General features: G+C 34.1%; 1 protein-coding gene across 12 annotated transcripts in view; it reads left to right on the forward strand.

The window, feature by feature from the left end:
* CCDC102B (coiled-coil domain containing 102B) overlaps positions 1-22,672 on the forward strand; it is a 361,810-nt gene that overhangs the window by 63,723 nt on the left and 275,415 nt on the right. For 5 of the 12 annotated variants that reach the window (XM_078346984.1, XM_078346987.1, XM_078346985.1 and 2 more), the window contains exon 1: positions 5,656-5,757. The exons of 6 other annotated variants lie outside the window; for them this stretch is intronic. The gene's annotated coding sequence lies outside the window, so the exon portion shown is untranslated. Of the gene's footprint in view, positions 1-5,655; positions 5,758-5,817; positions 6,029-22,672 lie in introns of those variants that run through there. One more of the 12 variants, XM_054244296.2, reaches the window with a different exon arrangement.

Raw genomic sequence — 22,672 nt, forward strand, 5'->3', positions numbered from 1 at the left:
AAGCTACCAGGTTGACAGGTAGAAACGTAAGTACACAATCAGACTGGAACATGCCTGAATTTGCTTCATGTTCACATTTACAACATACAAAATTCATTTTAGATTATTTTGTAGATGTTGTAGTTAGGTCAACATAACTGCTTTTAAAAATAAGTATTGCTAATGATAGCTTTAATTCATTCAGGTGTTAGGTACTCTTTTAGCACTTTATAGCCGTTATTTCTTAACTGACAGAATCTTTCTGCAGGTTGCATCTGTTTTACAAATACATGAACTGAGGCTTAGAGATGTAACTCTCTGAGAACGAATAACTGACGTTTGAACTGAGATCTGTCTGTCATCAAGATCTCTTCCTGTTTCTGCATGTTAGATATGTAGATTAGATTTATTTTTCTAAATTTTTTTAACTTTTCCTTTACTTGACAAAATATAAATATTGTTTTGTGTTATAGCTTAGATATTTTCATAAAACTGCATATTCTGTTCATAAAGAAACTTTGGACATTGAGAGGCAATTATTCCTATTTTTAAAATAGAGTGAAGAAAATAATATTTTCTATAATGCTGCAATAATATTTACTTATTGTCTTTTGGACTTATGTGACTGGTATATGTGGGCACACAGGTTTGTTTAATAAGAGATGCTGGCTGCACAGCTGGAGTCCCCTGATTAATGAAGAGTGCATTTGGAGCATCACAGCGGTACTCTGTGCGTTCATGAATGCAGTTGTAATATGTGATTTCAAATCACCCAGTACAGTTCAATCAAAACCAAAATTGGCTTCCTTACAAAAAATTTTCAGTTACTGATACACTAACGTGTTGTTTTAGAGTAATTTTATGAATATTGTTAGGTCATTAAAAATGTAGCAGTTAAGAGTTTTAAACTACAGCTGAATTCAAATAGTTACTAAAGTCCACAGAAAATTATTTGCCTAACTTCATTGGTATTACTATATTTTAAAAAGTTTGTCAGTGACAGGCATGTATGTATCTAATGTTGGCACTATTAATTCTTCAATTTACAAAAGTAGAATAAAAACAATGTCAGAATTTTAAAATGAATATACACTTATTCAATATTTTGATAGTATATCTTTCTAATTTACTTTATAATACGTCCAATTCTGAAACATTATTTTTATTTTCTTTAGCGCTTTCATTGAACATCCATCTATCCATCTATCCATCTATCCATCCATCCATCCATCCATCCATCCATTTATCCATTTACTATTACATTAAGTGATGAGACTAAGATATGGCTTAGCTCTGCTACTAACCAGCTGTCAGTTTTGTGGTCTCATTCATTAATTTACTTCCTTTTGTTTTTGCAAAATGCAATTTACTAGCTTTGGTTTTTGTAAATACAACATTACCTCCTTAAGAAATTCATAGCTTTTTTGAGAAAACTGACAGATTCGTCAGTCCACCAGCATCACTTTTGGCGGTAGCGTTAACTTTTTCTGTGGGAATAAGGAATTGCCTCACAGAGATGGTGAGAGATAGACATAAAATTGGGTAAAGGTTGCTGTAGGGGTTTTCAATTTCATGATTTCTTCTGGACCTCCGAATTAGGTGATAAGAATCTAGAGTAAATCGGTTTTGATTAATATTTATTCCCTATTGTTTCTCCAGCTAGATACTATTACGATCTTCCATTGGCCTCTAGCTCCCAGTCTAATAAATAAGGACATAGGAGAAACCTGATGACAGTGGTTTCACCAGATTAAGTTCTCTTTTCCTCCCATCACTGAAAAGCTCTCATGAGGTTGAGCAAAGCTCAGAGTTTTTCTGCTCTTCTGAATGTGTGGCTTGCATCTGAATCATGACTTCAGGAGCTTATTATCATTTAAGAATAGCTTTCCCATCTCCAGCCTCCTTGTCTTGTTCAAGGGATGAAAAAGGAGAAAGAAGTCAATGGACTGGTTTCAGAAATACAACTTTTCTAAGCCCATTAGGTGTCCACTTACGTTTAACTAGAAAACTGTGACACATAGCCAAGTATATTTGAATAGGGGACTTGGTAACACAGGCTTCAAAAAAACTGACCACATTGTTGCTCCAAACAAAAATACGTATTTGTTTTGTAGGGAGGAAGGAGGAAAAGGATACTGGGTAGGTAAATATCAGAACCCACAGGGAGGATGTACTGTGTAGAATGAAACTGAAATCCACTAAAAAAAATAGCCTCCATTGATGTGTGCTGAGTACCTCAAGAGATTATGAACTTGCCAAGAAATTTTGGAAAATTCAAGGCTGAATTTTCTCATCTCTTTTTCATATGCCCCCAAGTGATTGTTACATGATATGGGGTGTTAGGATGATGGAGGTGTGTGTGCACAGGGGTATTATAACCATGGTGTCAATGTACCCTTTGAAACTAAGATGGAGACCCTAGATAACTTTGTTTCTGATTCTGAGAGGTCCCAAGCTATCAATGAACAAATAATTTGTGAGCCAGACTTGGCAATAAGGATGCAGTAGGACACCTTCTCCACTTTCTGACCCTCATGGATTTGGGCTGTGTGGGGATAAAAGAGCCTTCACCTGAGAAAGCTGCAAGTAAGACAGTGCCCTCTATGTATAGTCAGATTTTACTGGTCGGTAATTTGTAAACTTGCCAGCAAAAAAAAAAAAAAAAAATGTTGTGGTAAGACAGAATAATCCAAAGATGTAGAAGGAGATAAAGTGGAGAGGTTTCAGGTATTAATCTACAGATGGGTTATTAAATCTGAATGGTGAAGAATATTAAGAACTCAGGAATAACAAATAGGTTTCTAGATTGAGAGACCAGATAGGTGGTAGTGTATTTATTTAAGATTGAGATTACAAGATACAGTAGAGGCTTTGGAAGAAACATAAGAGCTTTGGTGATTGGAGATTTTTGAAAGATTTAAACAGCTCCTAGTGAATATTTCATTAGACTTTTGGAAATACAGTTCTGAATCTTTAGAAACTATTAAGGAAAGGCCATCTATATTTCTATTATATGTCTATTAGTTTACTAGGGCTGCTGTAACAAATATCACAAAATTGTGGCATAAAACAATTGATCTCAAAGTCCTGAAGTACAGAAGTCCAAAATCAAACTGTCAGCAGGCAATAATCTTTCTGAAAACCCCAGGGGAGAATCCTTCTTTGATTCTTCCTAATACTGGTGCTTGTTAGCAATCCTTGGTTAGTAGACATATCACTTCAATCTTTGTCTCTTTCTCTTCCACAGCATTCTCCTATGTGTGTTTTGTCCAAATTTACCTCTTCCTATTAGGATACCAGTCCTTAAATTATGCCCCCAGATGGCCTCAGTATAATTTGATTACGTCTTCAAATGCCATATTTCCAAATAATCATCTTCATAGGTACAAGGAGTTAGGATTTCAACATATCTTCTTAGAAGACACAGTTCAACTCACCAAATATGTGTGGCAAAAGCAGCCTCAAAAACAGATGTGCTCACCTAGACAGAAATAAGAATAGGACCAGTTATGGCCTCTTGAAGATGTTTCATCATTGAAAGGAGAGGAAAGTAATAAGGGAGGAGACAAAAATATAATATGGTCAGAAAGATGAAAAAATAATCCAGAAAAGTTGTGTTTTAGAAACCAAAAGCAGCAAATGTATTACAAAGAAGGGAGTTGACAAAAATATTAAAAAAAACCCTCAGTAACTTCAATTCTATAAGTACCAGAAATAGGCTACTGTATCTTGTTAAGGATGGAGCAGAATAAGGCTGGGAGCAGAGAGACAGTTTAAGAGACTGAGAGACACTGCAGAGATCTAGAAAGATCATGACAGTTGCCTGAGCCAGAGTAGTGGCATTGGGAAAAGAAGACTGAGCAAATTATTGAAGTACAAGCAAAAGAAACTAGTGCTGGATTTTATATAGAGTAGAAGAAGGAGTCAAAGGTGACTTCCAGGATTTTCTTTGGCAAACTGTAATACTGGGTTGACATTTATACAGAAAACACGGAAGGTCCATGAGAGATGATGATTTTAGTTTAGACAAGCTGATGCCATATCTGTGTCATTTTCTAGTTGAGGGGTATAGTGTGCTGATGAATGTGAGTGTTGAAGATTCAGACAGTCATTGGGTCTAAAAGTAGATATGGGAGTCATCTAAAAAGAAAGATGGTAATTGAAAGTATGAGGATGGGTGACATTATCCAGAGAGAGAATATACAGATTTATATGTAGATTTATCTAAAACATACCTGACGCACACCAAAGGACGGATGGAGGATGAGGCATCATCAAAGAGGGAGGGGAGAGGCAGCAAAAAAGGTCAAAGGAAAACCAGGAGAGTGCTGTGCCAAGACAAGAGATGTCTTCATATGGACAGGGCGGTGAACATTATGAAAGGCTGTGTAGGTGTCAAATAGGAGAAGGATTGAGATGAGTTTGAAAAATTAAAGATAAATAGAACATTTATGGGCATACGTGTGTGTGTGTGTGTGTGTGTGTGTGTGTGTGTGTATTGTCACTTTGATGCATTAAAAGCAGGTGGATGCAAGACTTAATAAAATTCTTGGCTGGAGAACAGTTTCAATTATTTGCCCATGATGGAAAGAATGGTACCTGAATATGAAAATGACTGAATTGAAAGTTAACTGGAATATATGAAATTGACTAAAGAATATATGGTGTTTAACATCCCATGGGGAAAATCTAGACAAGAGGGAAAATTCAAAGATAGAGGAGAGAGAATCGTGATTAAGTTTAGCTGAAATGGGTTAGTTGGCTTGATATGGGAAGATGGCCACTTTTTCCATTGCACCAGGAAATAAGAGGGAGAAGAATGTTAAGTAGAGATAGATGATAACACCGTAATAAGCCTCCAAATTAGAGAACGGTGAAATTTAAAATAATTTGAAGTCATTTATTGCCTAAATTTCAAATGTTTTTATGCTGCTTATGAGGAGGAGCTTGATCCTGTCACCCTTTTGACTTTTTCTTTTTTATTCTGGACCTTTTGTGCTGCTAGTTTTGACCAGAGAAGCTCTCTTTTATGTGATCTGTCACCCCCGCCCCCCAGCCTTCATCAGAACACTTCCTGACAGCTGAATCATCTCACGGGAAAGGTACTTCATTTGCTTTTTCCCCAGGGAAAGGGGCCAGAGAGCTTTCGCCGGGCACCCCGGAGACTACAGATCACAATTCCTGCCAATGTGGCTGCAATCAAGGGTTTTAACATACAGTTCTTGCTTCATGATTTGTATACTCAAATCTTTTATTAAAGATGATTTCTTTCCCTTTTTTTTGCAATCTAATGCAAATTAGATTGGACAAATATTTTCTATTGTTCCTACGATCTGCAATATAATTTCCTTTTACATATTTTGCAGATAGGTACTTTCTAGACTTTTTTTTTTTTTGCTTTGCTATTTTGGTTTTTTCTATTACTATTATAAGTTATACTGTGATGAAGCCATGGGTGTCTTTTTCCTTTTCATCCACAGTACAGGTTTCAAATGGTTGTATGAAAAGCTTTGAATAACCATACTTAGAGAACATTAAATGATTTTATTTTGGTTGGCTCAATTATGATCTGAAGAGGGGGTTGTGGTAGTGGTTTCGATAAAACTTCACAACCAATGGGAATCTTTTTTGAGTTTGTGTGGAGTGCCCTTAATGCTGGAAATAATCCTGTTGGCTAGGACTCCAGAACTGTACAGATGAGAAAAGGATGCAGGAAATTCTGTTGTTTACACATGTGGCTGCAACTGAGACGCTGGAGCAGTCCAGCAAGCCCAGAGGGTAAGAGTGTTTAATAACCTTGTGGTTTTCTATTTAACTTCTATATTTTCCTGCTGGGGCAGAGCATGTGTTGGTCTCAGAGCAAAGACAGTTGCTTACAAGATGCAGGGCAAAACTACCGTACAGCTGGGAAGCAGAAGGATTTTGGAGTTTCTTTTTAAAGTGATTTCTTCCTTTCCCCTTTAAGTTTTCCACTGTGGTGTTATTATCCTGACAATTTGTCATACATTTCCTGTATTTAAAAACTAACTGTATACTAAGCAAAACTCAGGTAAGAATTTCAACTCTACATTTAGACAGTAATAGAATATGTTGATATTAAAATCTGTTTTGCAGTTCCAGATGAATATGAATTAGTCATTGTGTTCGAAGTAATCTATATTCTTACAGTTAAAAAGTAGAATTGTTATGGAAACCTCCTATCTATGCCTCACGTACTTTGAGTTCTTTTCATTTGTTGAGTCTTCATGCCAAATTCATCTCTTCATTAATGGAAAAATGTACTTCATACTTAGCATGAATACTGATTTCTTTATGTTACCTGCAGAGTGTGGAGGAGATAGGGACACAGAATATAGTAGTAAAATCCTGTGCATAATACGAAAATTGATGTTTATCTATATAGAAATAAATTATAAAACTGAAAAAAAAATCTCTGGATGCCATTGAGAAGCATTTGCTTATGTTTTCTGCAAAGATAAATTAACAGTTAAATGTCAAGTGGATATATTTATTAACTATAAATATAAGAAAGATTCTTCAAAAAATATAGAGATATGTCATAACATAGGCATCAAAATACATACAATATTTATTGATAGTCTTATTTACATCAATACAAGTTTTTCTGTTTTCTAAAATAATGTGAATGTGTTTTTACTAACCATTTTTGTGAGAAAGGGTGTTATTACAACTTTTCAGTAAATATTCTCTTGTTAGTAAAATATGTTATTGTCAATAAGTATTTTTATATATCCAGTAAATATTTTTGAATTCTATTTTATATTTTCACAAAAGCAATAAATTAGAAATAAATATTTATAAGTTAGTGATACAATATTTGTGTAGGTTTCGTGTGACTTATTTGAATATATTCAGAAAAATGCTTTATGTAAATTGATTTATTTTCCAAAAACCTATATGTTCTTATGAAATCATAGATTATTTCATTGTCTCTCTTTTGCATCCTTCATACGTTGTCATTGGATTCAATAATTGCTTGATCACTGGGACATAGTTTCTGGGCCTTACTAGGGACGTGGCCTCAAAATAATTTATGAGTGTTCTATCTAATTATTAAAACCACAAAACAGCAGCTGTAATTCTTTAAATACGAAAAATGATTTCAGGTCATCATATCTCTTATGCTGATATTAGAAGACCAGTAGAATTCTGCCACAATGCCAAAATATGTCGAAATTTCCTTTATAGCAGACATATCAGTCCTAAAAAGATGCCAGAGGCCTTAAAGAGAAGTTCAACTTTTTGAGCTGAATCTTGAAAAATTAGCAGAACTTGGATATGTGGCGAAAGCAAGAATATTCTGCTTTGTACAAGTAATTGGAATAAAGGGTTTGAACACAAATTAGCATATAGCACAAAAGAATGGTGAGTAATTCATCTGATTGGAGCAGAAAAAAATACACCTTTGTGAGTAGCATACATTGTACTCAACACAGAGCAGGGAAAATTTATAGAGCATCTTAAGATTCATACAGAAAAATTTGGTGTTTATATATCATACAATGGGGGCAATTGCAAGTTTCTGCAAAGAGATAGAGTATCTCTGCCTCTTTTCATCATGATTACCATCATCATCATCATCATTTTGCAACACATAATAGCATTTTCTGTGTGCAAAATGATATACATACTTATCTACAACTTTGACACATCTACAATTTGACACATTATTTTCATTTTGCACATGAAGGGACCTGATGTTTAGAAATGTTCAATGATTTGCTTAAAGTCACAGAAAAAGATAGTGAGGGAACCAAAATTTCAAATCATGTCTTTCTGGCTACAGAGCTATTTTCCACTATGTTGTGCTGGTATTCTGGGAGTGTGAATCTGGTAGAAATCAAGCAAAATGGTTTGAAATGGACATTGGGATTATAGGGTGCAGGGAGGAAGCAACAAGACAACAGTCCAAAGATCCATTTTAATAGTCTATAAATCCAAACGAATCACCATTCTACCAGTTGGGCCATGCTTTTCCCTTGGGAATTGAGAAAAGCGACTTAAACTGCAAATAAGGGAGAATTTTTACATTTAAATTAGCTGCTTTCATATTCAGCACGTAGGCTTTTCTCTCTCTTACATTTTCTTAAATGTACTCAGAGAAGATACCTTTTGCATTCTCAGAGAAAATTTTGTCACTGATTCGCATTTAATATTACTTATTCACAAATGAGATGTGTGAGGAAAGATACTGGGGACGCATTGATTTTCCCCTTTTTATTTTTGATATGTGATACCAATGAAAACTCAGCAACCAAATACTCTTAAAACTATGGAATGACCAAGATATTATCAAATAAAGGCACTGCATAAGTTTTATTTCAAAGGGCAAAATGCATATATAAAATTTATGTTGTAACAGATAGTGTAAAATATATTCACAGTAAAAAAGAATAGAACTTATTTATTAACATTTTTTTCTTCATATATCCATCTTAAGCACATTATTTTACTTCTTCTCAAAGAAGAACTAGTATCTGGAATAGCATTCATTTTCTTTTTTTTCAATGAAATAAAAAATATAGCTTATTTAATAAAAATGAGTTTTTTAAATTAATGTATATATGATGATATCATTTTATAAACATGCTCTCTACTATTTTAGAAGCATACTATTATTTAAGTAGGCTTTACTGAAGGAGTATCTTTTTTCCATACACAAAAACAGATGAGTATTGTTGAAATGCAAAGATTTGGTCACTGACCTTGACATTTTACTTTTTACAGGTCTAGGCTGAATTCTAAGAACATATTCTATAGAAGGCATTTTGTATAACTAGTACTCCATCCTAGATTGAGTGTGAGCTTGAGACCTTGATTGTAAAAAGGAAAACTAGATGTTGTATTGAAGGTTGTGCTCAAGACCACTTAATTGTAGTCATAGCTTTGCAAAGAATTGTTAGCATTATTATATAGTTAAATATTATCTGAGTTGACTTATATTTAATGAAGTTTCCTAAAAGAATTGCTGTTATGTGTAGTAAAGATATAAAAATATTTGGTGTTATAATTTTGATGGAAGGATTTTTTGGGAGCTAAAGAAAGAGGTGTCCTTAGTATAGAGAAAAAACCATATGCTCACTGCAGAATTTATATGTATCTTATCATAGTGTCTGTTTTAAATTTGTAGAACTAAAGCTTCCAAAAATAAACGTGGGATTTTTTTAGTCATTGACTTGAGAGCATATGTTTCTAAGCTGCAGTAAACATTTGGAAATATAACACAAGTAAAGAGGCAATAGTTCCATGAAGAAAAACCTGTAGCAACTTTAGATTCACTTTCATTTGGAAATCGTTTTGAGAGTGTTCAATACAGTCTTTACTTTTCTCCCTTAGTGAATTTAGGATTATGAAGGTATTAGGTAAAATGTTAAATTTAAGATGTCTGCAAAAGATAAAATAGTCTTATTATTCAGCCTATATTCATGAATCTTCTATCCTTTGTTGGCATAAAGGGTTTTGAACAAGGGTTTCTTCTCTGGATGAGAAGAAAATATATTTCACAATAAAGCATGAAAATTATAAGTGCTCAGTGGGATTATAACATTTGGTAGCACAGGAAAAAGAAAGATGTGGAAGTGCCATAATTCATTGGTGTTTCATATAATTCTAGAAGGTTCTGTTTATAATCTCTTCCTAATTCAGAGCTAGAATAATCCCAGGGATTGTCTGAGGGTTCAGGTGAGCTTTGTTTTAACTTTGTTTTGAAATAACTTTACAGGTATAGTCAAGGGTAGGAAGGAGTTGGGTCAGAGCAATTGTTAAGAGTCCCTGCCTTCTTATTGTTGATATTGCCCAGGCTTCTTCATTCTTTTGGTAATAATCAAACTTAAGTTATAGAATATAAGGTTGCATGGATTAAAATCGTGGATGTTGCAATTATGTCATGCTACAAATGGCCTCTAAAGGTGTTAATGCTACATGGATTTACCTGCTGCTTTTTACATTTTTTGTGTGGAAGTAAATATAAAAAATTTTTGTATTATGATAATGCATGTTAATGGGAGAAATTCCAGTATTCATGGATTAGAACTAGGACGGCTATCTCAGATACAGATACAGAAAGCCAGGGCCTAAGTGTAGGTACTGACCGCAAAGCTCTGCTCCTGGACCTCACGTGATGCATTCATTGTCTATGGTTGGCAGTCATTTTCTATGCTGTGGCTATCAGTTTCTTTCCTATTATTGAGTAGGGTGTTTATCTGAATTAATATAAATGACACATTTGAGAAGCATAGATCTTTATCCAAAACAATATCAGAAGTAGAAACAGTGCAGAACAAAGTCCACATCCTATCTGCTGAGTCTTTTGAAACCCTTTGGTTCTCTTATCTTCTGAAAGGGATACATGTGCTTTTTTCTACCAAATATTCTATCTACTTACCACAGTTTCAGAAGTATTTCTGGAAAAATAAGTGTAAATCTTCATTTTTTATAGAAAGAGATAATCACCGTAAGCATATTTGTGCATTATTTAAGTACGTGGAAGAATAAAGTTGCTGATAGCAATTACAGTGGTGTGATTGGAGTTAACCTCACTTAGAACTGTTTCTTTAGTAATTGTAAAACAATAAGCTTTTAATCTTCAAAAGAACCTTCTTTAGAGGAGACTACCTTAATTAGTGGAACTTGTCCTGCTTGTCTTTTGGGAGAAAAGGAATAGTTCTAAGTCACTCTATTTTAGATTTATCCATTTAGTAATAAATGCCCATCATTTCTCAGACACTGTTCTAGCAATGGAAATAGGTGAATAAAAGTAAAATCCCCTTCTTTTCATCAAGCATATAAGCAGTAGAATCCATATATTCTATATAAATATATATTAAGTCATAATAAGTACTATGAAGAAAGAAAATAAAATTCAGGCTAAAAGAGAATAGAATATGCATGCACTTTTGATATGACTAGGGAATGTTCCTTCTGTTAGGGTGAAGGAAGTAATGAGGAATCTTGGCAGAAGAGAGGTATAGGCAAAGGAAATCACATGTGCTAAAGTCTTAAGTCAGAAGAATATTTGTCCCTTCAAGGAATGGCCAGATGGCCAGCAGCTGCTGGGAACAAACAAGGCAAGGAGGCACAGGCAGAGGCAGTTTGGGTAGGAAGTACATCCAGCTTAAGCCTCAAGAGATTAGGGTGGTGCAAAAGTAATTGCGGTTTTTGCCATTACTTTCTTTTTTTTGTTTGTGTGTTTCTTGGTTTTGGTTTTTGCCATTACTTTCAATGGCAAAAACCGTAATTACATGTTCACCAACCTAATATTAGTTTACTTTTAAAAGGCCTCTTCATATTCTTACTCTGGTAGCCTCAGGTTGGGAAATCATGAGTCCTGTTGAAGAGTTTGGAGTGGTTTATGTTTAGATCATGAGAACATCATAAACTACAAGCACTTTATTCTGAGTTTGACGGGAAGCCATTGGAAAGTTGGGATTCTGGAAATACTGTAACGTAAGTGGAGTGTTCAAAGCATCACCTGGCTTTGCTGCAGGGAATAGATTGGAGTAGGGAAAAGGTAGAAGTGGGGAGGCCAGATACAATACAGTAGCCCAGGCAAGAGACAGGGGGGTTTGGAGGAGGTATTACAGACAGAGCTTTTGAAATTATGGGTGTGCTGTAGTTCACATTTCCTGTTAGAACTGATGGAGTTTCCAACAGGGGTGTGCAGTGTGAAAAAATAAAGGAATCAAGGACAACCCTTAAGTTTTGTCTGAAAAACCAGAAGAGTGAAATGTGCATTTATTGACATAGGGAAGACTGTGGAGGAGCAGGTTTAGATGTAAGAGGAGTTCAAGTATTTGTTTTTAAACATGTGAAATCTGAGATGCTGATTAGATATGCTTAGGTGTGTTAAGTGGGCAGCTGGACACATGAGCCCAGAGCTAAAGGAACATCTCAGGCCAGACATATAAATGTTAGGAAATTTCAGAAAATTACTGAATTTGAAGACAAACGCTTGGATACTTTCACCCAGTGCACTTGCCCCAGCCTGAAGACTCAGGGCTGGAGTGCTTCCACAGTCAGAGGTGTGAGGCTGAGACAGAATGTGGGGCAGCAACCAGGGAGTAGGAGGAGAACCACTAGAGAGGATGCCCTCTGAAGCCAGGAAAGTGAAAGATGAAATGGACAAGTACATACAATGCTCCTGATTGGTCAAGTAAAACAGGAATTTCAGGCCTGGAATTGTACATTAGATTTGCAATGTAGAAGTCACTGATTTTGTTTTTGTGGAGAGCTAGAGTCAAAAATGATACTGTGACTTTAAGAGAAAATGAGATAAATCAAAATATATTTTAAATAATTTTTATTTTAAAAAATGCCAAAGAAATGTTGTATGGCTGCGGGGTGAGGATCAAAAAGTCTTTTTTTTTTTTTCCATATCGATGGTATTACAGCAAGTGCATTTACTAATGGGAATAATCTAATCTAGAGAGAGGTACAAACTGATTAAACAGGAGAGAGAGGAGTATATTTGAAGAAGCCATGTCATTGAGTAGATTAGAGGAAACTAGATAGAGCTTACAAATGTATCGAATTTCCTCTAATCTACTCAAGGACTTGTAGAAGTTTGTCCTTGAGAAGATGGAGGGATTCTCTATAGAAACAGACAGAATAACATATGGGTAGCCATTAGACACACAGGTATGAAGGAACCAGTGGATGGCAATTGTCTTATAATTACTTTTCCAAGTGAAATAGAAAAAAATAAAAACACAAACTCAGCAGATATGGAAGAGCTGAAGAAGATATGAAAATTTTGAGGGCAGACAATTTATGGAATTATTCAGTAGAATGTTCGTGAATTATTCAGGGAAATAGATTAATTTCCCTGTGGTAGAGGACAATATTAAAGGCCCATATGAGGTTCAAAGTCAAGAAATTGAAGTGAGACCAGATAGGAAAGTGTGTGTTTCTCAAAGCATGATCAGGTGTGTAGGTGCAGACATGGAGCAGGAAGACAGCTGTAAATCACTGACATGAGAATTTTCTAAGCAAGTAAGGTTGAGAAAATGCCAACCTTGCTCAGAGCAATTTGTTAAAATTGGAGCACAGAATAGGGCGGACAGAGTACCTGTCAGGAAGAGAGAAAAAGTAATAGAATCAATTGATAGGAGGCCACAGTTGGGTCAAAGAAGAGAGTTAGGGGACAATCAATAGTAGAGAGTAATCAGAGAGGTGCTCATCATTGTTATGCTAGTGTGGTAATGGGATCTCCGTGCATAACAAGCCAGGGTGTGGGTAAGGTCAAATAATTGGAATTAGTAGGAACTGAGAGGTGGGAATATTGTAAGGTCACTATATGTGAAATATTTTGGACATTAAAATGTTTTGTCCCTGAAAACATATTCAACTTATCCTAACCTATTAACATAATGGGTTTCATTAGATAAATGTTAATATCCATTCCCATGCCAAGACGCTACACTGTTGTCAGTGATCTCATTCACTTTTCTCTCTGTGTATGTAATATTTTGATCGGTCTTACAGACTGTATTAAAGAAAAATCTTCAGATAGGGATTGAATCAAGACAAGTCTTCAGCAGTCCTCCCCCACCATAGCAGCCAGATGGCATGCAAGCCTGGAAGCTAAGCAGGGTCTGACCTGGATGGGGCTTGGATAGGGGAATGCCTGGGGGACCACCTGGGGGTTTGGGGGGTGTCTAGAGGCTTTGGCTTCCCCATCATTTCCTTCTCTCCTGCTTGTCGCAATACATCCCAACTGCCTCCTTACCCTTTGGCTCTCTATTTGGGTGGCCGAGGTGGGTGGATCATGAGGTCAGGAGTTCCAGAACAGCCTGGCTAACACAATGAAACCCCATCTTTAAAACAAAAAAAAAAAGGAAAGGAAAAAAAAATTTTAAATACAGCAAATTACAAGCCCATAATTTTTAGGTATTTATTATTTTATCAACATTTTGGATAAAAATAAAATTATATTAATAAAGTTAAGAAAGCATGAATTAGTATTATTCTTAGGTTTTGATTTACAATATAACTGCTATTTTAACAATGATATACAGTTTTTAATTTAATAAGTATTTTTCCCATGCTGCCTAAACAGCTTTAAATATATTTTAATGGGATTTCTCAAAGCTCAGATGAGAATGTTCAGCAAATATGCCCCATTTTTCAAATGATGTTCATTTTAGTTTTGCATGACTCTTGCAACATCACCTCTTCTGTATTATGTGGCAGAGAATGAAAACGTCACATTCACTTGTAATTGAATAGCAGCCATAGCTACTTTGGTGTGCATTTTTATTCCGTAGAATATGTTTTTCAAGCATATATTTGCAAATAATATTATTCATAATTATCTTAATCTCCTATATTTAGGAAACCTGTATGCGTTAGAAACAGAAATATTGCCAAAACATTCTGAATGTGTTTGAAAGAAATCAGAACACAATTTTATATTTTGGTAGAATTCTCTGTGAAAAAGAAAAGTTCTTAAACTTTTTGGATGCTCTACAGCTATTTTGTCTAATAGGAATATAATTCAAACAACATTTACAATTTAAAGTAGCTACATTTAGAAAGTTTAAAAATGAGCATGTGAAATTAATTTTAATAACATATTTGATTTAATCCAATCTTTCAAAAATATTTCAAAATGTAATTAGTGTGAAATTATTAATGAGATAGTTTACATTTTTACTTTTCATGCTATCTTTAATTCTCACCGAACATCACAATTCAGGTGACCCTCATTTCAAGTGTTCACTAACTACATCTGATAGGTAGGTGACTACCATATTAGACAGTACAGGTTTAATACTCTAGAATATAAACGGTTAAAAAATACCTTCATACCAACCATAGAATATATTTCAGGCATTATATTTATCTCCTTGTTGAAAGTGGGAACACATATGAATGACCTTATCAAGGAAGAGACTTTATCTCAGGTTTTCTGAACCAGTGTTCTCTGGGTTCCGAGTTAGCTCTCATGTTATATTTACATACCTATGTTACTTTGATACTGAGAAGTATAAAAATATAGTGGCTTCTGAAACAACTGGCACTGGTGTATTCTCTGCTTGCTGTAATTTAAGAAAATCTTACTAATTTAAGAAAATAGGTGTGAAACCAATGATAAAAATGATAAAACTCAATTTAGGAGTCTACACAATTCTTAGTACTTTTTTCTTTTTTATATAAATTAAATGAAATATATAGATCTGGGAAATCATGAGATATTTAAGAAAAATGAGTAAAAGTAGAGTTTTTGAGGAAGATTTAAGATATGGCTTTACAGGAATTACTTGGGAAAGAGTTGAAGAAAATATTTATATGATTGGGAGGCAAAGTAAAAACCAAGCAACTTTCAGAAATGTAAGAGTTTAATCTGGTTTTCAACTCTTTGCAGCTTTCCTTGCACATGGCAACTATTTTCTGTTTCAGGGACTGGAAAGTCAGATCTTTTGAGAAATATAAACATTGATTATTCACTTCCTGTTATTTTGACATTTTTAATCCAATTCCTTTATTTGTCTTTACTAAGATAAACAACTATGCCAAATGAAAGGAAACAAATGAAAACGGATCCCAGATCAATTAGCAGTTGTGATAAAGATTGCTTTGTAGTTAAAAAGCGTTTTTCTTTATTGCTACCTTCTCCTGTTTCAAAGGATGAAAACCAGAAATATCAATGCTTAAAAAAAGATGACTGCAGAGTTGGGGGCCTCTAAGAAAAGATGACTGCAGAGTTGGGGAGCTCTGTGTCTGAAGCAATTGCTAATTTCTCTTGGCTAACACAGCGAAAATAAGGGCAGGGATGAACGTTTAACTAGCATTTAAACAACTAATCTTTAAATCAAAAGCTAACTTTTTTTTTAGGATTCCATGTCTTTTCCTTCTCAAGATTACAAACTAATCTGTAAGTTTCATATTATAGGTGTAGCTTTCCCAGGGAAATCAGCATTTTGAATCTCACTATTACAAGAAGTAGCTTACGTTCTTGTAAGCCCAACCGTTCTGTTCTGTTTTTCAAGTAACACCTCTAAAATTGAATTACTTGTTTATTATTATATGAAGATGGAAGGAATTAGAACAAAACATATGATGGATATTATTTTTATCTTACATTCTTTGAATCACATTACAGTGGCCAAGACAAGTCAGCATTTTGTCGTAATATTACTAGCTGCTGTTCTTAAAATTTTTGGTGATATACATGCATACATGAATATTTCTCTTTGTTGTGTAATGAAATAACATTTGGTTTTTCATTCGTTTCATTGTTATTTCATTGCTTTTACTACACATTTTTATTTTAGTTTTTTTGAAGATTATGACGCTCTTTGGCAATAGAAAATGGTTTAATGCCTTTATAGTAAAGTATACTAACAAGTATTGTTTTATTTACATACAAAATCAATTTTAAATATTGTTTTATTTACATACAAAATAATTTTTAAAAAAATTATGTCACAGGAAGTATATGTTCTGAAACTTATGCTATTCCTATTCAGAGGTAAGTAGCCTTGTGATTTCAAAATAGATTAATCATGTATTTTAAGAAAAAACATAGTTATGAAACTTGGGAAGTTTCATGTTCACTAATAATTTTGTTTTCTTAACAACATCCTCTGCAATTACATTAGTAAAAACATATAATTCAAGGACTAAATTCGACCTGCAGTAATTTGGAGTGTTCACAAACATAATTGAGCTTCTACAATACTGTGCTTTGAACACGTTGCCATGGGTGGGTGGAGGCAGCTGGCTTTCCTGTCCCAAATATTTTGAGAAATTTTAGAAAGTAAAGTTTACTCACAGTCAAGAATTCCCTGTTTTCATAAAGGAAGAAGAATTGATCATATAAATATTTATATTTGGGAGATAATTCAGGAATATTGGATAAACTCTAAAAACACAGTTCAAGTTTGTGTTACAATTTGTGTTATAGGTTATGGAATTCAATTTTTTTCCAGTTTTTGATGTGCATGAAAACATATTGATAATTAGGATGTTCAAAGCAATTTGTTTTTAATCACTCAATGCAATTTTAGTTCTATTAAAATGTTAACATCTAAATAATTTATAACAAATGAATTTTTGGAAAACTTTTAAATACCTACATAACTTAAAAAATACATAATCATTTCCATAAGTCTGATTTTACATATAATCAAAAGTAAATCTCCATGGGGGTGAACATTTACATTTATTGATTCACTGGTGTGTCTTCAATACCTAGAATTTTATGGCTGGAACATAGTAGAGATTTGATAAATATTTGTCCAATGAATAAATTCAAGGTTTAAAAACTAAGAAATGTTTATTCTTACTCTGCTTTAACTACTTGCAGGAATGAGTAGATATCATATATACAGGTGTGTATGTTTTTAATAAAAAGTCATTAAAATACATTGCTTTACATGCAATTTGCTTGTTTGTCTCTTGCTTTGCTTTTATTTCACATGAGTTACTGTAATGTTTTTAAAATTCAAACTTGGATGACAATACAAGACAAATGAAAAAAGACTTTAAAAATCTTAGCATTATTTTACTACTTCTTGTTTTTCATTATGTGTAATTTACTTTGTATAAGGAGTTTTTATTCAAATTTGTTCTTAGAGATAGATCTGAAAGTGTTAATTTAAAATAGAATGCATATGTACAATGGATGCTGTTTTAAAACACAACAAACAAAACCTAATAACACCAAAAAATTTGGAAAGAGGTAGTAAGCAGTTGTCTTACACAAACTCAATTTTTAAATAGATTTTAGTCTTGTCTTTTTTTATTAACCAAACAAATTATTTGTAAATATCACTGAAAAACTTCATGTAATAGACAATTGTTTGCATATACGAACTCAGCAGGTGATAAGCCCTGTTCAGACACAGCAGATATCACACATATGATTTATATCAGATTAAAATGAAAATACAAAAAGAAACCAACATAGTAGTTTACAATATCATTAGAAAAAAAATTCAGGAAATATTTTCTCCCTATCTGCCTTAATCTAGAAAATAATATCACTATTATTAACTTATCTTATTCTGCGTCACTTTTGAATGATTTCTGAGTGCTGTTGACTCTTGGGTAATTGTAAACTTAGTGCCATTTTTCCCCACATGTTGGATTCTCTAGAATAATGATTTTTAGAGGAACCGTTTTGAAAAATTTTCTTAATTAAGAAGATACTATAAAACAATATAGAGCCTTCATGCAAACTTTGAAGGAAACAGTTACTTTTCTGTGTTAACAAAAAGCTTAAGAGGCCGGGTGCGGTAGCTCACACCTGTAATCCCAGCACTTTGTGAGGTGGGCAGACAACTTGAGGTCAGGAGTTCGAGACCAGCCTGGCCAGCATGGCACAACCCCATCTCTACTGAAAATACAAAATTAGCCTGGCATGGTGGCATGTGCCTGTAATTCCAGCTACTCAGGAGGCTAAGGCAGGAGAATCACTTGAACCTGGGAGGCAGAGGTTGCAGTGAGCTGAGATTGTGCCATGGCACTCAAGCCTGAGCAACAAGACCAAAACTCCATCTCAAAAACAAAAAGCAAAAGAAAGAGAACAATTTGGGCAGGCAGAAAGGGTTTTAAGAAACAGGGAGTTTTTAACAAGATAGGCAAAGTAATGAAGAGATTGAAAGGAAGAAGTCTTTCTGGAAGGGGGAGCATGGTGAGATAGCAGGAATGACAGGTGAGGATCCTGAGGTTGAGTGAAGCACAGAGGACTGCAGGCTGACTCTCAGAGGTAGGGAGAAAAGCTGAACCTGGAAGGGGTAATCTCCTAAGCCAGAGGAGACAAATATTGAGCTAAGACAAATATTTAGCTAAAATATTGAGCTAAAACATTTTCATTTAAAGGGGAAAATAGCTCAGTCACTGAATGTGGTACCTTTCATATTATCCATCTGGAAAAAAGTATAAGGTTCTCCTACCAATACTGATTGAAATAAAACTGTATAAGAACTAATATACTTGAAGTGTTAGATTTTACCATTACTAATCAGTGTCTAATCTTTTCTTGTTAAATGTCCATTGTTAAAATAAGGATTTTGGTAAAGCTGTACATCATGGTTGGATTTACAGAAAACAAAAGCATCTTTTCCTATTTCCCTTAGGAGGATTAACCATTTTTACAAGAAAATATTTTTGAATAATTTTATTTAAAAATAGATTCAAAATTCATGTTGTGTTGAAGTATCCAATAGCTTTCATTACACTTTATACAAAGTGATAAAAGTTTAAAATGCACTTTGTGATAAAACTTAATTCTCAACTAAGTACTCTGTTTCAGAAGAAATTTTCCATTTAATTCCTTGACCATGGTAATCATTCAGAAATTGTGGCTACATGTGATTATTGAATTATGGTCATTACAAAGCAATAGAAACCAACTTTCATGTCATAGTTCACTTTAAGTAATAGAAAAGCATTTTAAAGAACAAAATAGCAAATTTGAATAGGCCCTCTAGAGTTTAGAGGGGCTAAATGCCTCTGTAGCAGAAGGTATGTCTTTCAGATGTTGAGGGTAGGTTGATATTTTTGAATAAATCAAGAGGAGACAAAAACACAAAGTGGCAAGAAAATAAATCATGACCCTAGTGAATATTCAAGCATTTCCTATGTTAAAAATGTGAACATATATATTTTAGTTCAAGCTGGTGCTTCAATATTTTTTGTGTACAAGAAAACTTCCTTCTGAAGAATTAAAATATAGAAATTAAGTACTGACATCCTACAGAAGTTCAGTAATTTTACTAATCCAAGGCAAAAAGTCCAGCTAGCCCGAGAAGAGGGATATCTAGGTGTTCAGGCAGAGGAAACATGGAGATGGAGAGAAGATAAGGTGAGAAGAGGGAAGGGGAGGTCAGAAAAGAGGAGGTTAGGAAAGAGAAGGGGAAGGGTGGTGATATGGTTTGGCTCTGTGTCCCCAACCAAATCTCATATCGAATTGCAATCTTCAAGTGTTGGGGGAATGGCCTGGTTGGAGGTGATTGAATCATGGGAGTGAACTTCTCCCTTCCTGTTCTTGTGATAGAGTTGTCAAGAGATCTGGTTGTTTGATATATGTAAGGTGCTTCTCCCTTCTCTGTCTGCTGCTTCCCCATAGTAAGATGTTCTTGCTTTCCCTTTGTCTTCTGTGATGATTGTACATTTCCTGAGGCCTCCCCAGCCATGTGGAAATGTGAGTTAATTAAACCTATTTTTTTCATAAATTACCCAGTCTCAGGTAGTTCTTTATAGCAGTGTGAGAATGAACTAATACAGGAGGACAGAGAGATGAGAGGATAGTAGGATATGACAGAGGAAAGAAGGGGAGAGGGAGGGATGGGAGGCAAGAGAAGGAGGACTTAGAGGAAGAAGAGCCAGGGAACAGGAGACCAGGAAAGAGGATGGGAGAGGAGGCCACAGGAGGGAATGGAAGGGGAAAAGAGGAGAGGAGGCCAACACAGAGGAGGAGAAGGGAGGCCAGGGGAAGGGAAACCAGCAGGTAAGGCTTGCTTATCTGTGAGAAGAACCTTAAACCTAATCCTGATAATTCATGGAAGAGCAACTGGAAACATTTCAACAATGATGAAGTCAAATTAAAACATAAAAATATATCTTTACTTGTTGAATATAGAACCCTTTTGAAAGGGAGAGAAGTTGGAAATCTATTTCAGTCATCTAAGAATGATAGGATAGTATTTGGAGTAAAGTGGAAGAGATGGAGAAATGTGAATGTAAAAAAATTTTTTTTAGAAGTTAAAATGAGCAAAGCTTTATAATTGACTGGATATAGAGGATGATGAAGAATGATTAGTAAGGGAAGTCTAAATCTCTGGCTTACACAAACTGATAGGATAGCGGTGCCTTTTATTAGTAGGAAAAAATTAGGAAAGTGGAATCAATTTTCTATAGAATGAGATGTATAAAAGGCTTTCCCTAAACTCCTTGAAGCAGCAAAATTTATGCTTTGCTTTTAGAAAACAGAACAAGTATTTACTCTAATTTCTAGGAAAGAGGAGAGAAACATTTTTTCAATCTTTTTTTGAATTGGAGGAATTTTCTTTCTGTGCAAACCATACAATTTGTATATACAAATTGTATAATTATACAAATATACAATTAATCACTTTTTTCCTAGACATTTCTCTTAATTAGAGGCTTTGAACACTGTTAGCCAGAAATATTAATTCAATTTAGAGCATCTCTCTCAATAAATCAGCCACATAAATAAAAATAAACTGGTTTCATCAAGAAACAATATGAAGAAAACTGGGTAATTAACATTTCTTCCTTCATAGAAATATTATTATAGGACTTTGGACCACAAATGCAGGTTAGTTCTTCATCCAATGGTCAGTTACATTCAGACATTAACTAACACCATCATGTATAATCATATTATTTTCTAAGTATAAAGATTAAATTATAGCAATTTTCTGTATTTAAAAATTTCTTTTGAGTTACTAAACATTTCTAAAGACAGGGCAATAAATGATAAGGTGAATGTCATATTACAGAAGCTACTTTCTTAGTGTTTAGAAATGATATCAGTAAGAATATCTGTGTCTTGAAATATGTAAATAGTCCTAGAAGTGTTTTAAGTGTGAATAATAACAATGAGCATGTTTCCTAGAATATTCCATCTGCAATGAAAACAAGCTGAAAAGAAAAAAAAATCTCCAGTGTATTTATATTTAAAGGCCAAACATGAACTTCAATGAGGAAAACTGATACTCCAGAAATATTAGAATAGATTTTTTTCTTCTGATACACACCTGTATCACTGGCAAAGTTTTTGATCCACTAGTCTTTGCCAGCAAAAGATTATTTTGAATGCAAGACTGTCTTGCATTGTAACATAAGGAGTTCTTTATTATTCTATGTTAAAGCAGGAGATTTTAATATTTCTTGTAAGTTTGTATAATCATACACCAATAAGCATGCTTTTTTTAATTTGTTGGTTCTGAGGTTTTCAATTATTAAAAGTAAATTTTCTTTGAGCACAGTTCTAAAGTAGTACATGTAACTGATCACTTTCAAATTATTATTCTCTCACTTTTTCCTTTGTTTCTTTGATTTACACACATACATACGCAGAGATAACAAATATATTTTCATCTCCAACAAATCTGAGAATTTCATATTGGTGGAATAAGATTCACTTGTTATGGCCCAATGGACATACTTTACCTGCACATATATGCATTGGGGCAATTGTAAACTGCATTTTAATTAAATTATAGTAATGGTTCTCTCTAGATTCATGTCCTCCATGTCCTAGTCACTGTGAAGACAAAGATAAATAAGATACAAGTTATTTTCTGAGAAGTTTATGGACTGATGTGGAAACACATATATTAAAATTATTATTTAATGCCATAGATACAAAATAAAGTGATTAACCAGAGCATGGGAGCACAGATGAAAATGGAACAAACTGACCAGGAAATGTGGTACAATTAATCATTTCTCTCATACTTTCACCTTCATTTACACTCACACACCCAGAAATCTATTTTGGTTTTCACATAGTTTTTCACCAAGTTTTTTCCATCTTTTTATATGTAGAAGATCTATGTATTTTTTTTTAATTTTGTTTTTTTTGTTTTTTTTTTTAATTGAGACGAGTTTTGCTCTTGTTACCCAGGCTGGAGTGCAATGGCGCCATCTCGGCTCACCACAACCTCCGCCTCCTGGATTCAGGCAATTCTCCTGCCTC

The sequence above is a fragment of the Callithrix jacchus genome, chromosome 13 (genome assembly GCF_049354715.1).
Source record: "Callithrix jacchus isolate 240 chromosome 13, calJac240_pri, whole genome shotgun sequence".
Lineage (NCBI taxonomy): Eukaryota > Metazoa > Chordata > Mammalia > Primates > Cebidae > Callithrix > Callithrix jacchus.